At 40.6% G+C, this 18,332-nt stretch overlaps 1 protein-coding gene across 1 annotated transcript in view; it reads left to right on the top strand.

Annotated features, from left to right (window-relative positions):
• Window positions 1-17,851, top strand: part of LOC126162694 (uncharacterized) — a 75,983-nt gene extending 58,132 nt beyond the window's left edge. The window contains exon 4 of the mRNA XM_049919348.1: window positions 17,504-17,851. The gene's annotated coding sequence lies outside the window, so the exon portion shown is untranslated. The remainder of the gene's footprint in view (window positions 1-17,503) is intronic.
• Window positions 17,852-18,332: the final 481 nt, after the last annotated feature.

The raw sequence follows: 18,332 nt of genomic DNA, 5'->3' as shown, positions 1-18,332 counted from the left end.
TTACCAACCTGAAATCCTGGTAACCCAGGTCATCAAGAATAGGCAAATCCATTGAGAGTGTAAATTGGTCTGTTCGTGATGATCCTAACTTCTCTATTTATAAGTGTGCTAGTTCTTTAAATGTGCATAGATCACCACTGCACCAAATTCTGAAAAAAGACCTTAAACTGCACCCTCACAAAATCCAACTGGTGCAAGAATTAAAGCCTCAGGATGCTGGACACTGGCTGCAGTTCGCTATGATGTGACTGAGTGCCATTAATTTAACATCATCTTGTTTTCTGATGAGGCTCATTTTCACTTGAACAGTCACATCAATAAGCAAAATTGTCACTTCTGGAGTGCAACAAATCCTAAACAGAAACACAAGAAACCCCCTCATTTGCCAAAAGTTACTGTAGATGTTGTGATGTTGACTTGAGGAATGACTGACTCATACTTTTTTGAGGACAAGAGTGATCATGCAGTTGCAGTGAATTCGGATCATTATGTGACAACATTACTGTATTTACTCGAATCTAAGCCGCACTCGAATCTAAGCCGCACCTGAAAAATGAGACTCGAAAGCAAGGGAAAAAAATTTTCCCGAATCTAAGCCGCACCTGAAATTTGAGACTCGAAATTCAAGGGGGAGAGCAAAGTTTTAGACCGCACCTCCAAATCGAAACAAAGTTGGTCCATTGTAACAAGAGACACACAAGCTTTATCAAGTAGCCATTGGTATGTGTCAGGCGCTCAGTCCGTATTTATAAGGGTACCCTTCCTTTTCCAAATGTTTTGTCTGGTTTGAATCTAGTCAGTTGCCGTGCTTCATTTCTGACTGTATCACTATCCAGCATAAGAATAATACGAATATAATAATGACATGATATGTATATTCCTCCGCGCTTGCTGGTGTCTCACCCTAATTTCCTAGTTTATTAGGCAGACAGGATTCAAATGAGATAGCAGCAAATACGAAAGAATACATGGCATAATGTTTACATTCTTCTACCTTTTCTTTTAATTTATTTATTGGCGCAGAGGTTTTGGCGTCAGTATTTATCTTTGTGTCTGCACAAGCATGCCTGTGTAGCGCTACACATATTCGACGGCAGAAGTTAGTTGTAGCGCCACCTACCAACATTTTTCAGAACTTCTGCTTACTCTGCACTCGATTCTAAGCCGCAGGTGGTTTTTTGGATTACAAAAAGCAGATAAAAAAGTGCGGCTTAGATTCGAGTAAATACGGTAAATGATGTTTTGGTGCCTGAATTGGAAAACTTTCCCAGTTATAACCAAAGAACATGGTTTCAGCAAGACAAAGCCACAACATAAATGTCCAATGCACCTACACTGCGAGTTTGTGAAATTTTCCCTGCTAAACTGATCTCCAGGACGGGTGACAAAATTGGTCACCACACAGTCCAAATTTGGGCCTCATGGATTTTTTATTATGTCAGATCTAAACTGTATGTCAATAATCCAACTTCTCTGAAGCAAGTGAAAGAAAATTTCTGCAGCAAAGTGGCAGCCATCCTAGATTCTATATGCCGAGCCAAAATGCAAAATCTTTTCATCATATAAATGGGTGCCATAGGCATGCTCCCTTGCGGTTAAATGGCATTATTTTCAAGTTGTATATTTCAATAATAAATATTCTGTCAATAGACCTCAACCTCTATTTTATTTTGACACATCAAATATAAACTTTCTTTTGAGATAACCTTTCTTCACTCATAAAATTTGTTCTAAAATATCAGTTACATTTAAGAAGTAGTAGTGTCTACATCTACAGATACTTCTACAACTGTAGTGACAACAATAGAAACAAATTATTTTCATGGTTTTAAAGTCATGTTTTGCATCAGAATAATGCTACAATTAAAATCCTTGATCATTTATGTAATGGTATAAAATTCCTGACAGGCAGTGAAGCTTGAATCGAAAGTCAGCTAAAAAGGTTACAAGTTTGTTGGAGCTATCATTTTCCACAAAATCTATGAAAAAGGTAAAGCTGTAATCAAACTAGAGGACAGATTGAATACCACAGTGCTTTACTAGTAATGGTTGCATCACAGGTGGTATGCATTGCCTTTGAACTGACTTACCCAGCCTGTTATAAGGGTGCTTTACAATGTAAAGTGTAACTCAGTATTTTCCAAAAGGTATATAAAGGCATTTATCTGTAAATAAACCATACTTTTCTTCTGGACAACTCCTGCTTCTCCAAAGATGATTACTTTTTTAGAAGTTTCATGCTTAGTTCTCTTATTGGTTTTTTTCCTCGAGTTATGTAAACCCAGCTGTAAATAGCCAGCTTCAACAACATTTAAATAAAAATTACTTAAATAGCCTGCAAACTGACTTTTTCCATGTTGTTGCAATACACAATAGAAAATAGGAGCAGCAACAGCACACACTTTTGTTGTGTTTGTCAAAGTTCCTCAATGACATAACCAATTCTGGGTTAACACAGCTGTTAGCCATGTGAACAAAGAGCTGAGGGAATTGCATTCGACTGAAAAAAGGTCTCATATATGTGCTGTGCTTCTTGCTGCAACTGGGAAATGGGGATATATTAATCATGGCCTTTACCTAAATAGGATGGGTATGTAAAGATTAGCTGAGCACCTTGCAAAAAGTGTAAGGGTAGCCACAAGCACACAAGACAAAATTCTTGTGATTACTCGAATCAAAGAGACACTTTTTTTTAGGTTAGAGCCAGGTTACAGACAGAAAGTACTGAAAGAAATTAGAGCAGTAAAGGCCATAACAAATGTGACAGTTTCCAAAAAAATAAAATTAACTTGCGTAGTCATAATGTTAAAGGGTTGAAATACAAAATAGATGAACTTATTGTATGCTTAGATGGCAAGGAAAACTCTGAAGGAATAGGTGTTCAGTGCCTGCCTGAACACCACGTAACCACAGGGATGAAGAAGTTAAATATCAGGGGTTATAGACTTGCATCATTTTCATGTAGAATTAACATGGAAAAATGAGGAGTTTTAACATATGTAAAAGTTGGACACAAAGTGAAAAGTATCGAAAGAAATAGATTTTGCATTGATCAAAACCTAGAAACACGTGCTTGTGAGTTGTTACTGCAGAACACTTTTCTGCTAATTGTAACAGTCTACAGATCCCCTCTAGGAAACTTTTAAGCTATTTATGAGATATTTAGATGCATTATCTGTCAGACAAGAAGAAAGAGTTAGTAGTTTGTGGGGATTTCATGCAGATTTCTTAAAAGATATGAACAGGAAAAATGAACTAGAATTATTATTTGGATGGTTTAATCTAATTTCAATAGTCAATTTTCCAACTTGTGTGCAGCAAATTTGTAGAACACTGATTGATAGCATTTTTAAAGACAGTGCTCACACTGAAACAACACCCAATTAATGGAAATAAACAGTATTGCATCTTGCAACTTGGAAGCATGTTCATACAAAGCAGTGAGGTTTATTAATGAGAACAGGATACAATGTTATAAGAGGAAACTAAAAGGGGTGGTAAGGATGACATATATGTTAATGTCAAATTCAATTTATTCCATAGTAAATTTGTGTCACTATTTGAAAGTTGCTTTCCTAAAAAGTTGTCCAAAAGATACATAAAAAAGTAAGCCATGGATAATTAAGGAAATTGAAATCTCATGGAAGAAGAAGAGGGAAATTTAAGCAGAGGCCAGAGTTAGTCAAGATCCAACATTACTTGTGGACTACAGAAAATTTTAAAGGAAAGTTGTTTAACATCCGGTTCTGATAGAAATAAATAATGCAGATAACAAGATTATATCTAAAAACAAAGATGATGTAACTTACCAAATGAAAATGTTGGTATGTTGATAGACACACAAACACACACACAAAATTCAAGCTCTCGCAACCCGCGATTGCTTCATCAGGAAAGAGAGAAAGAGAGGGAAGCCTATTTATGGGTCGCTTCTTGGTTACCCAGGCCTGCCAACCCAAAGTTTGGTACAGTGATTGATGACATCCTCATGATCTGGACTCACAGTGAAGAAGAACTCCAGAATTTCCTCTCCAACCTCAACTCCTTTGGTTCCATCAGATTTACTGGTCCTAGTCCAAATCCCATGTTACTTTCCTTGACGTTGACCTCCATCTGTCCAATGGCCAGCTTCACACATCCATCCACATCAAACCCACCAACAAGCAACAGTACCTCCATTATGACAGCTGCCACCTATTCCATATCAAACGGTCCCTTCCCTACAGCCTAGGTCTTTGTCGCAAACGAATCTGCTCCAGTCCTGAATCCCTGAACCCATACACCAACAACCTGAAAACAGCTTTCGCATCCCGCAACTACCCTCCCGACCTGGTACAGAAGCATATAACCAGAGCCACTTCCTCATCCCCTCAAACCCAGAACCTCCAACAGAAGAACCCCAAAAGTGCCCCACTTGTGACAGGATGCTTTCCGGGACTGCATCAGACTCTGAATGTGGCTCTCCAGCAGGGATACGACTTCCTCAAATCCTGCGCTGAAATGAGATCCATCCTTCATGAAATCCTCCCCACTCCACCAAGAGTGTCTTTCCGCTGTCCACCTAACCTTCGTAACCTCTTGGTTCATCCCTATGAAATCCCCAAACCACCTTCCCTACCCTCTGGCTCCTACCCTTGTAACCACCCCCGGTGTAAAACCTGTCCCATGCACCCTCCCACCACCACCACTCGAGTCCTGTGACCCGGAAGATGTACACGATCAAAGGTAGATCCACGTGTGAAAGCACCCACGTGATTTACCAACTGACCTGCCTACACTGTGAAGCTTTCTATGCGGGAATGACCAGCAACAAACTGTCCATTCGCATGAATGGACACAGGCAGACAGTGTTTGTTGGTAATGAGGATCAGCCTGTGGCTAAACATGGCTTGGTGCATGGCCAGCACATCTTGGCACAGTGTTACACCGTCCAGGTTATCTGGATACTTCCCACTAACACCAACCTATCAGAACTCCGGAGATGGGAACTTGCCCTTCAATATATCCTCTCTTCCCGTTATCCACCAGGCCTCAACCTCCGCTAATTTCAAGTTGCTGAGTGTGTGTGTGTGTGTGTGTGTGTGTGTGTGTGTGTGTGTGTGTGTGTGTGTCCTTTTCCCCCCTAAGGTAAGTCTTTCCGCTCCCGGGACTGGAATGACTCCTTACCCTCTCCTTTAAAACCGACATCCTTTCGTCTTTCCCTCTCCTTCCATGGGTTGCGAAAGCTTGAATTTTGTGTGTGTGTTTGTGTTTGTCTGTGTGTCTGTCAACATACCAACGCTTTCATTTGGTAAGTTACATTATCTTTGTTTTTAGATATATTTTTCCCACGTGGAATGTTTCCCTCTATCATACAGGGTGTTACAAAAAGGTACAGCCAAACTTTCAGGAAACATTCCTCACACACAAAGAAAGAAAATATGTTATGTGGACATGTGTCCAGAAATGCTTACTTTCCATGTTGGAGCTCATTTTATTACTTCTCTTCAAATCACATTAATCATGGAATGGAAACACACAGCAACAGAACGTACCAGTGTGACTTCAAACACTTTGTTACAGGAAATGTTCAAAATGTCCTCCGTTAGCGAGGATACATGCATCCATCCTCCGTCGCATGGTATCCCTGATGCGCTGATGCAGCCCTGGAGAATGGCGTATTGTATCACAGCCATCAACAATACGAGCATGAAGAGTCTCTACATTTCGTACCGGGGTTGCACAGACAAGAGCTTTCAAATGCCCCCATAAATGAAAGTCAAGAGGATTCAGGTCAGGAGAGCATGGAGGTCATGGAATTGGTCCGCCTCTACCAATCCATTGGTCACTGAATCTGTTGTTGAGAAGCATACGAACACTTCGACTGAAATGTGCAGGAGCTCCATTGTGCATGAACCACATGTTGTGTCGTACTTGTAAAGGCACATGTTGTAGCAGCACAGGTAGAGCATCCCATATGAAATCATGATAACATGCTCCATTGAGAGTAGGTGGAAGAACATGGGGCCCAATCAAGACATCACCAACAATGCCTGCCCAAACGTTCACAGAAAATCTGTGTTGATGACGTGATTGCACAATTGCGTGCGGATTCTCATCAGCCCACACATGTTGATTGCGAAAATTTACAATTTGATTGCGTTGGAATGAAGCCTCATCCCTAAAGAGAACATTTGTACTGAAATGAGGATTGACACATTGTTGGATGAGCCATTCGCAGAAGTGTACCCAAGGAGGCCAATCAGCCGCTGATAGTGCCTGCACACGCTGTACATGGTACGGAAACAACTGGTTCTCCCATAGCACTCTCCATACAGTGACATGGTCAACGTTACCTTGTATAGCAGCAACTTCTCTGATGCTGACATTAGGGTTAACGTCAACTGCACGAAGAATTACCTCATCCATTGCAGGTGTCCTCGTCATTCTAGGTCTTCCCCAGTCGCGAGTCGTAGGCTGGAATGTTCCGTGATCCCTAAGACACTGATCAATTGCTTCGAACATCTTCCTGTTGGGACACCTTCATTCTGGAAATCTGTCTCGATACAAATGTACCGTGCCACAGCTATTGCCCCGTGCTAATCCATACATCAAATGGGCATCTGCCAACTCTGCATTTGTAAACATTGCACTGACTGCAAAACCACGTTCGTGATGAACACTAACCTGCTGATGCTACGTACTGATGTGCTTGATGCTAGTACTGTAGAGCAATGAGTCGCATGTCAACACAAGCACCAAAGTCAACATTACCTTCCTTTAATTGGGCCAACTGGCAGTGAATCGAGGAAGTACAGTACATACTGACGAAAGTAAAATGAGCTCTAACATGGAAATTAAGCATTTCCGGACACATGTCCGCATAACATCTTTTCTTTATTTGTGTGTGAGGAATGTTTCCTGAAAGTTTGGCTGTACCTTTTTGTAACACCCTGTATAGATAACAAGATTAAAACTATATGGAACATTGTCAAACTGGGAACAGGACAGCCAGTCAGTGAACAGGATTCCATAACAATTAAACTAAATGACAATGTTGTGACTGATGATTCACAATTCATAAATACTTTTAACAATCCCTTTCTAAATATAGCAGCAAATGTAAGACTAAATGGTTCCATTGAAGAAGCAAGAGAATATATTATAAATTTCATTCCACAAAACTTTAAGCAAGTAGCACCAGCATCCTTCACTGAAGCTACTGCAATTTTATATATATATAAAGGCTCTCGCAGGTTTGATGGAATTTGAAACTGAATTCTGAAAAGTAATTCCAAATTAGTAAGTAATTTGGTGATAGATGCAATGCACTGCTGACAGAGGTGATTTCTCCAGATAGGTTAAAATATGAAATTATTAAACAACTTCATAAGAAAGGTGACAAGACTGACAGACTTAAACAATTATCATCCAGTTTTCTTACTGACATCTTTTTCCAGAATATTAAAAAAAATGTACTCAAGAAAAGCTGCACACTGAACTGGAAACAATTTACTTAGCATACCACAGTCTGGATTCCAAAAGGTTGCTTGAAAGAGAATGCAATTTATACACTCAGTCAAGTCTTAAATAATAATATATCACCAGTTGGTATCTTTTGTGATCTCTCCAAGGCCTTGGTGCTCAAGTTTTATGGAATTTATGGATTTTCAGACACCTGGTTTGTATCGCGTCTGTAGCAGAAAGCAGAAGGTTGTGCTGAATAATTCATACAACGTTGGAAAGGTAGAAAAATTTTAGTAGTTGGGGTAAAAGTCATAAAGGATGTCCCACAGGATTCAGTTTTGGGTCCACTCCTATTTTTTATGCATTTGAATGATTTTCCACTTAATGCTCAACAAGCAAGCAAAATTGGTAGTTTCTACGGATGATACTAGTATTATAATAAATCCCATTAGAGAGAAAGCAATAGAAGAGTTAAATGATATTTTCCAGAGCTATTAAATGGTTCTATGAAAATGGAAAAACACTACGTTCAGTTCTGTACAACAAATAGTCAGACCAACAACTAGTGTAGCACATGAACTGGAGGCACTGTGTGGGGTAGAATGCTCCAAATTTTTTGGGTGTACATATTGATGAAAACTTGAACTGGAAGAAGCACATTACTGAGCTTCTCAAAAAATTTTCATCTACTTTTGCTCTTCATACAATTGCCCTAATCTTGGAAATGAATACATCAACCTCCTGATATATTTTACATATTTCCACTCAATAATGCCATATGGAATAATTTTCTGAGGTAACTCATCACTTAAAAAGGAAGTACTGACTGAAAAAAGCAAGCAGTGAGAATAATATGTGCTATGCACCCATGGAAGTCATGTAGGTACCGCTTGAAAGAACTAGGCATTGCACTGTCACAATGCTTATTTTTGCTAATGAAATTTGTCATATATAATCCATCACAGTTTGAGAAGAAAAATGATGTACATACACTGGAGGGAAAAATGGTCTCTAATATCCATTCTTAAAGCTGTCAGAGGTTCAGAGGTGAGTTCAATATGCAGGAAAAAAATTTTTGATCATTTGTTTAATTATGTATGAGGGTGAGTCAAATGAAAACCTTAAATTTGTAATAACAAATCAAAATTTCGCGCTGTTATCCTGTAAGTTGGTAAGCATGCTACTAACTGCATGCAGAATGGCCTGTAGGTGGCAGCATAGTGCAGATGCACACATACCGTCGCAATATAAGTATAAAGATGGCCGCTCCACTTGCGACTTGCACCAGGGCAGAACAGCATTCTGTTATTTGGTTTTTGAGTAGTGAAGGTGTGAAATCTATTGAAATTCATCAACGAATGAAGGTTCAGTACGGTGATGCTTGTTTGTCAGAGCAGCAAGTCTATGAATGGAGTAGGAAGTTCGCAAATTGTGTGACTTCAGTGGAAGATGCTCCTCGTCCCGGTCAGGCACAATGAGTTGACTCCACAGAACATTGCAGCAGTTGAAGCCATAGTGAAGGAAAACTGCCGAGCGACACTGAATGACATTGCAGCATGTTTACAGATTAGTCATGGGTCAGCACACCACATTGTGCATGATGTGCTCCAGTTTCACAAAGTGTCTGCAAGATGGGTGCCACAGCAGCTGACCAGCTGACTCCTGAAATGAGAGAACAATGTGTTGATGCTTGTGAAGAACTTCTTTGGTGCTTTGAACAAGAAGGTGATGGCTTCCTTGTAAGAATCATTGCTGGGGATGAAACCTGGGTTCACTTCCACCAACTGGAAATGAAGAGAGCGAGCACGGAATGGCGCCATTCCTCATCACCAAAACCAAAGAAGTTTCGAACAGAACCATCAGCAGGGAAGGATATGCTGATTTTCTTTTGGGACGAAAAAGGTGTCATTTTGGAGCATTACATGCCTAGAGGGCCACTGTCACCAGTGCATCATACACAGATCTCGTAAAAAATCATGTGCGGCCTGCAATCAAATCAAAGCGACGTGGATTGCTGTCAGCAGGTGTCCTTTTGCAACATGAATATGCAAGGCCCCACACTGCCCGTACAACAGTTGCAACAATCACAGACCTGCATTTTGAGTGCCTCCCTCATCCACCATACTCACCAGGCCTTGCCCCAAGTGATTTCCATATGTTTGGACCACTCAAAGGTGCAGTGGGAAGAAAGAAGTTCCATTCTGATGAAGAGGTACGCCATGTGGTGCACGAGTGGTTGCGCGGACTACCAAAAGAATTTTTTTTCTACAGGAATTTATGCACCTTGTAAGCGGTTGAGGACTTGCATTGAGCATGGAGAAGATTATGTTGCCGGCTGCTTTGGCTGAGCGGTTCTAGGCACTTCAGTCCAGAACCGGGCGACTGCTACGGTCGCAGATTCGAATCCTGCCCCGGGCATGGATGTGCGTGATGTCCGTAGGTTAGTTAGGTTTACGTAATTCTAAGTTCTAGGGGACTGATGACCTCAGATGTTAAGTCCCATAGTGCTCAGAGCCATTTGAACCATTTGAGATTATGTTTAAAAGTGATACAGCTTTGTACCACTTCTGCACAATAAATAATATTTAAAAAAATATTTAAGGTTTTCATTTGATTCACCCTCGTAAAATGTCTTGACAGGTAGTGAAGCAACTTTTAAATCTAATTAAAATCATTTCTCTTGGACAACTCCTTTTATTCTATTGATGAATTTCATTTTAAAAAACTGGTTTTTAAGTGTGGTTGCATGATTATGAATAAAATGACAATGCATCCATTAATGTTAATACTATTCATGTATACATATCCTGTAAACTGACTTGTTCCACATAATTTCAATAAAAGAGTCATTCAAATTGTCTATTAACTATTAATTAACTATTGTCCAAATGACTATCGTACTGCAAATTGACGTGTTCCATGTTGTTACACTATATTGTGCAAATGACTCCTGTAACTAGAATAGAAATCATATTGCAATAATCCTCAAATAAATTACCTGTTTTGTGGGACTTCTGATGAGAATTTCAAACGATACTGATGATGTCCCAACAGAAACTAGCTTCTTCAGTGAACAATTTCAAGGCAATTAACAGTTAACAGTATTCAAATCACAAAATTGTTGTTATTTCAATGGTATTTGGGGCTCAAAATAGATGAAAATTGCACAAAAACCTGCTGATGTAACATTAGCCTCAACTTTTCTTTGTTGAATTGCAACAAATTTACTAACCCCTTCACTTATAATCCCTTGTGTGACTCAGATAGGGTATTTGGGGCCAATGCGATTATCATGACCCTTGCCCATGGTACATCAGTGGCATGAAATGTAAACTGCACGAACCTGGCAGTCATGACTTGAGACATGCCCAACTACACACAACACAGGCCAGGCTTGTACAGATTCTCATTATCTATTTGAATCACACTCAGCTACGTATCACTATAGTTCACATTCACACGTAAAAAAAAAAAAAAAAAAAAAAAAAAAAAAAAAAAAAAAAAAAAAAGATGACAACATTGAGTTATTTTCATAATTCTGCTACCAACTGTGGGTGATTAGTTATTGAGAATGATACCCCTGATGGTCAACTACCAAAGCCCTGGATTTGGAAATAAATATGAAAGTCTGAAACTATGGAGCTATGTAATGACTCGTGGCATAAAAGAGATAAACTTACATCAGATAGGAGTAAATAAAAGAGAACTAGATATACTTAATATAGCACCTGGTAACATTTTCTGGGAGAATATTGTAACTGAGACTCACTCATATGCAGAACAAATATGAACAAATTCAAATAGAGTACAAAGAATAGACAACAAATGATTTCCTGTGTATTGCATAACATTAAAAGCTATTTTGCATTGTCCATAATAATGGTGCAGAGGAAAAACCAAGAATTCAACTGAATTGGTCAAAGGGGGCTGATATAGAAACACCCATATTTAGAAGAACAATGCAACTAAAATATATATCTGTAAATTACAAGATGTCTACACTTTGCAAATAATGATCTGGGTGCCAATACAGACAAACCGAGAAAAATAAGACCCGTCACCAAGTATCTGAATCAAAAACTTGAACGAAGTGTAAGCATGAAATATAAGGGATGCATACATTACAACCAATTCAGTCCATAAAAAGACATGATTTGGTATTAAATTTTACAAATTATGTGAGCCAGATTCAGGTTATTGCTATGGCTTTAAAATATATATAGGCTATGATAAGATGAATTGTGATGATAGTGCCACTGAAGTGTTGGCTAAGAGCTACTACCCCAGTCAACAGACTTCAGTGGCACTATCACCACAGTTTACCTTGTCATGGCCTATATATATATTTTAAAGCCATAGCAATAACTTGAGAACACACTTTATATCTAGAGAGTTGATACTCACCACCAAAATTATTTATGACACTATTGCACAGTTACAAAACAAATGTCCTTGTACATGTGAACAGAAAGAATATGTCAAAATCTTTCTGTAAATTAAAATTAAAGATGGGAGAATACAGAATGAGGAGCTGCAATTGAATACTCACTGTAAAATGGAAATGTAAGCAATTTTTTTTTATAATGATGACAAAACACAAAACAGTAGGAATGATTACACAATAATCCAATCATACTATTAAGCTGAGTTGTATTATTGAGTACAACTAGAGAATGACTGAAATTGATCACCAAGTCGAAATAAAAGCATGCTTCCCAGTCATGAAAAAAAATTTGGTTTTATCTGTTAAATATTGGTCTTTTCAATCTGTACATTTTGTGCAACAAAATAAATAACAGGGAATAAACAAAGTTACATTGATTATAGGATTGAAATAAACAAATTATTTCTGAAGAAAATACCAAAACCAGATTGTAAAGGACAAGAACGAATATCATATGGAGATATATTAGAGAGCTTGTACATGAAAAATTGGGCCCCTTTTCCCAAGCATATTGATCCAATGGGATCAAAATCAAGGCAATCAAGTTCGTATGAAAAATAAAAAACTTAGTGAAAAAACATGGGAATGCAAGAGAGGCAAAGTTCCATTAAATGTACCCACATGTTTCAAACAATATCACATCTTTGAAGATTATTGATTTGTGTAGTTTCTTTTTGTAAGAGTGCTAATTATGTGAACTGTGGATGTAGTCAGGAATTGGAGATAAATTGTACAGATTTATATTATATGGTATTGATTGAAATAAATCTTTTGTGGTACTTCTAACACAGTTATTATATGCTGTTGTTATTATGTATCAAATATTTCACAGAATTAAATCAGTTGGATCTTACACACGTACTCACATTCCACAAGTGGTGTGTAATTGGTACAATGTCAGGGGGATCCATAAGTGGTGTGCAATTGGCACAATGTTGGATCAATTTGCTGAACAGTGGAATGGCTTGAAGGCTGGACAATCATGTTTGCATTTTGGCCCCAGGCCATTGGAACTTAAATCGTAGATTAGGGTGTTATTGCTTCAACATGAGATTGATGACATCACTCACAGCATGCCCCGTCATAGTGAGGCCTGTATTGCAGCCAGAGGTGGTCAAAGCCCTAACTAATCACATTAACCAATTGTCAAAATATGTGTGCAAATCCGTTAAGTTGGAAATAACTAAGAACATTTCTGTCTACCATTATTGTTAAATCTTCAAATTTAATACATATTTCGGACAACACAACAACACATTTAAGTCACTGAGTAAGTTGACCTGTGTACCAGTCGGCATTCGATTAAATACTGAGTCTCAGTCTAGCGACCGCTGCTCGGCTGGCCGCTTAGGTGGCGCAGCTGCTGCATGGCTGGCAGACAACGCCGCACGTAGAGGACATGCGTAATTGCACAGCGGCACTTTGAATAATCGGTGAGTCACAACACTTTTCCCCCCTTTGAAATTGTTGCACTGGTCTTGATGGAGGTGTCCTGGAGATGGCTAACGTCCATAGGCGTTGTTTGACTCACCGTAAAGTCTCGAGGAGGAGGCTTCCCGTACGGACGGAAGTGTCTCCAATGATAACGGGTCGAGATGACAGGAGACGTAGGGGTCGAATCTGCTGGGGCCCCCTGCACCAATCTGCCCGTTGCGGCAAGTCCAGTTGATATGACAGGAGACATGGGCGATGTGTCGGCGTCCGTTGGAGGAGGAGGCGAGTAGATGTACTCTGACAGAGGATGGTCCTCTGGTTCCTGCATGGGCATGTCTCCTGGTGGCGTCCGTTCTGGTGCTGGCATCGCGAGACGGTGAGAGGGCTGCGTTGTGAGTATTGAGAGATGCCAAGATCCTGAGCATGAGGTAGAGCCAAAGGTGGTGTGGCGGCATTCGGAACAGGCTTTGCTGGCACCTGAGGCCGAAGCTGGTCCGAATGACGCACTGCAACACCCGTGTCCGTCTGGATTTCATACAGGTGTCTGCCATGGTGTCGTAAGATGCGGCCTGGGCTCCATTTTGGCCGCCTGCCATATCCCCGTACCCAGACGAGGTCGTCGGCGGTGAACCGGCCAAGTGAAGGCACCAGCGGCCGTGAGGTGGGAGGCCACAGAAGATGAAGTAGCGTGCGGGGCTGTCGGCCATGTAAGAGCTCAGCAGGGCTGTGATCACTCATGGGGGTGAAACGGTAAGACGCCAGGAACTGGAGAAGCGCGTCATCAGCAGCAGAAGAAGTCAGAAGTTTCCGCATCTGAGCCTTAAATGTGCGGACCAGTCATTCAGCCTCACCGTTGGATTGTGGATGGAACGGCGGGGCCATGACGTGCGTAACGCCATGACGAGCACAAAAATCCGCAAAGTCGGAAGAGGCAAATTGCGGACCATTATCAGTAACAAGAAAAAATGCGGGCGAGAGCACTGGTGGTTACTGCGGTGGTAGGTGACGTGCAACGGACAATGAAAGGAAAGTTAGAATAGGTGTCAATTACGAGGAGCCAATAAGTACCTAAAAAGGGTCCCGCAAAGTCAGCATGAATACGCTCCCAGGGCTTCTCAGGCGAAGGTCACGGTGACAAAGATGACTTCGGGGCAGCGGTCTGTAACGCGCAAGGGCCGCAGGCAGCGACCATGTGTGCGATTTCAGAGTCGATGCCACGCCAGTACACATGACGGCGTGCCAGAGATTTTGTGCGAGACACACCCCAGTGCCCTTGGTGAAGGAGGCGCAAGACCGAAGCACACAAAGACGCAGGTACCACAACACGCGGCGAAGCATTGTCAGTGGAGAGGAGGATAACACCATCCCTAGCCGTGAGGCGGTAGCGCAAAGTGTAGTAGTTCCGCAACGGATCAGAAGTCTTAGCGGACGGGCGATCTGGCCAACCCTTCTGAATACAGCATAAAACCCGGGAGAGGGTAGGGTCAGAACCCGTAGCAGCCGCCAGCCTGTCTCCAGTGATGGGGAACCCGTCCACAACCCGCTGCTCGGCAACATCCAGGTAGAAACACAAAAGTTCGTCCCTATCGAATGCCTGATCAGGACCCATGGGAAGGCGAGACAAAGCATCAGCATTCGCATGTTGAGCCATTGGCCGGAAATGAATCTCATAATTGAAACAGGACAAGTAAAGAGCCCAACGCTGGAGGCGGTGTGCAGCCTTGTCGGGAAGTGACGTTGATGGATGAAACAAGGAAACAAGCGGTTTGTGATCCGTAATAAGATGAAATTTTGAGCCATATAGAAAAACACCAAACTTATGAAGAGCATAAATGATGGCCAAAGCTTCTTTCTCAATTTGAGAATACTTCTGTTGGGCATCCGTGAGCGTTTTGGAGGCATAAGCGATGGGTTGTTCCGAACCGTCAGAAAAACGGTGCGCAATGACTGCACCGACCCCGTATTGAGAGGCGTCTGTGGCAAGAACAAGATGTTGGCCAGGTCGATAAGTAGCCAGGCATGGGGCCTGTTTCAGCATAGTCTTTAATTTCCGGAAAGCCGTGTCACATGACGCGGACCAGTGAAAAGGCACATTTTTATGCAACAGGCGATGCAACGGCTGAGCCACCGACACCGCAGACGGTAAAAACTTGTGATAGTATGCTATTTTCCCCAAGAAAGCCTGCAGTTCCTTAACAGATGTAGGGCGAGGAAGGGCATCGATCGCAGCAACAGTGTGTTGAAGTGGATGAATACCATCCCGAGAGAGTTGAAACCCCAAGTACGTGATAGATGCCTGAAAAAATTGTGATTTCTGAAGATTACACTTAAGACCGGCAGTCTGTAAGACATTAAAAAGTGTGCGGAGATTTTGAAGATGTTCTTCAGTGGTGGAGCCAGTGACAACAATGTCGTCCATGTAATTGATACACCCCGGGACAGGGAGCAATAATTGTTCCAAGAATCGCTGAACGAGAGCAGGGGCACTAGCAACCCCGAATGGCAAGCGTTGGTATTGATAGAGGCCGAAAGGCGTGTTAAGGAGCAGAAACTGCCGGGAAGCAGTGTCGAGAGGAAGTTGATGATAAGCTTCAGACAGGTCAATTTTAGAAAAATACTGTCCTCCAGCGAGTTTAGTGAACAGTTCTTCAGGACGGGGCATAGGGTCACCCCACACTTCTATTTGCGCCCCAGCGGCGCGAGAAATTTCAAAAGACTGCGCAATGGAGAGAACTTCATCTAGAGTCGGATTCGCCAACTGAAGGGCATGTTGCTGAACTTCTTTGTCGGGCGCCGACTGGATAATAGCATCCCGTACCATGGAATCGGCATAGGATTCTTTGTGAACGTCAGTAACAAATTGACACTTTCGACTGAGGCTGTGAAGTTCAGCAGCCCAAACGCGATAGGACTGATTTGGTTGTTTTTGACAACGATAAAAGGCAACACGAGAGGCTACCACATGCGTTTGCTTTTGAAAATAGACAGACAGAAGGGAGCACATTTCAGCAAAGGACAAAGATGCAGGATCCTTCAAAGGAGCCAATTGCGACAACAACCGATACATTTGAGGTGAAATCCAGGAAAGGAACAGAGACTTACATGGTTGTTCGTCCGTGACATGAAATGCCAAGAAGTGCTGTCGAAGATGTTTTTCATAATCAGACCAGTCTTCCTCCGTCTCGTCGTAAGGTGGAAAAGGAGGTACAGCCAATGACGAGAAATGCCCCGCATTTGACGCCTCGATGAAATCGCGAATCGCCGCTGTTAGAAGCGTTTGCTATTCAAGGAGATTTTGCAAGAGCTGCTCGACAGTAGCCATGGAACCCTGTGAGTCAACGGTGAAAAGGAAAAATCCCATCCTCGTCGCCAATTGTTAAATCTTCAAATTTAATACATATTTCGGACAACACAACAACACATATAAGTCACTGAGTAAGTTGACCTATGTACAAGTCGGCATTCGATTAAACACTGAGTCTCAGTCTAGCGGCCGCTGCTCGGCTGGCCGCTTAGGTGGCGCAGCTGCTGCATGGCTGGCAGACAGCGCCGCACGTAGAGGACGTGTGTAATTGCGCAGCGGCACTTTGAATAATCGGCGAGTCACAACAATTATGCATGTTGCAATTGTTTAAGTTCTGTATTTTATATTGTCTCTACTTTACTGTCATCTGTTTGTACTCTTTTGTGACAAAATAAATGCAACCTTGCAAAATTCCTGTTTGTTGCTTTAATTTTGGACACCAATGTATAAGAAATGTTTGAGTATATATCATGAAGTATTAATTAATTCTATTTCTATAAACTTAAGACAGGAACATAATAAGTCAATATAATGAGTAAGCATTGTTTAAAGTGGAGTGATTGGTTTATTCAGTAAATTTTAAAATTATAACAATTATGCAATCATTTTTAAAAGAATTATTTCAGTTCCTTGCAGCTATTTTATGATTTCTCCTGATTTTTAAAGAATAGTGTGGTATGCAAGGTGCAACAGACTGCCTATGTGCAGTAGTTAAAGAAACTATTTTTCCGTGTAGTCTCTGTGTTACAATTTCCATAAACTGTACTTATCTAAATTCCTTAAAAGCCTGTGCCTGTTCAATATTTTGTATGATCCTTTGAATTGAGAGAAATATAACTGATGAAATGTTATTATTCTGTTTCATACATTGGCAGGTAGCTGACACCAGAGGAGGTCCTGTCTCCACGATATGCATTACTTCAGTATAATTTTGAGGGAAATTAATTAATTTTTATTAGACATGAAACACATCTGTAATGATGTGGATCACTAGTCTTCCACTAACTATGTGTGTAGTTGAATAGGTGTAGTTGTGTAGGTAATTTTCCAAGAAATATATTTTAAAGTAATAATAGAAGTTCCAATTGAAAAGATTGGAAGAATGTGATATTTTACTTATGTGTTATAATTTTTTAAGAAAATATAATCAATGTCTTATATTTATAGGTAACAATGTAAAATAATTTATGTTAAAGAAAATAAAAAATAACAATGTTGTGATACTATTGCATTGAAATGAATGCTAAATAAACTGTTTCTACTGAAAATCTAACGCAGGAGACACAACTTTAGCACTACTTTTTACCTACTTACAGACAGTGACAGATACTGAAAATCTGAGAAAAGACAAACAGTTAGTGTATTTTCTCTTATATCATACCATCAGGCATTACGTACTAATGGAAAGAGAAAACAAATATGATACAATGTGAAAATAACTACAAAGAAAAGCAGGGCCCCAATAAGGACAAAGTATAAGAAAATCCTAGTTACCAAATATCAGTATTCTATATGATTAAAATTACTGCTCATTGAATTATCTGCAGAGAAAAATTCAGCCTCACTTTGCTCACTGTATATGTCTCTTGCAGAAATATGTTTTGGTGTTGCAATGTAACCACTTTGCTGGGGATATATGTTGTCAATAGAATATAATTCAAAGTAAATGTCTTTACAAAATATTAATTTTGAAGACTGTAGCTG

This window comes from Schistocerca cancellata, chromosome 2, assembly GCF_023864275.1.
Source record: "Schistocerca cancellata isolate TAMUIC-IGC-003103 chromosome 2, iqSchCanc2.1, whole genome shotgun sequence".
NCBI classification, from domain to species: domain Eukaryota; kingdom Metazoa; phylum Arthropoda; class Insecta; order Orthoptera; family Acrididae; genus Schistocerca; species Schistocerca cancellata.
The sequence above is the reverse complement of the archived record's forward strand: the minus strand, read 5'-3'. Positions and strand labels throughout refer to the sequence as shown.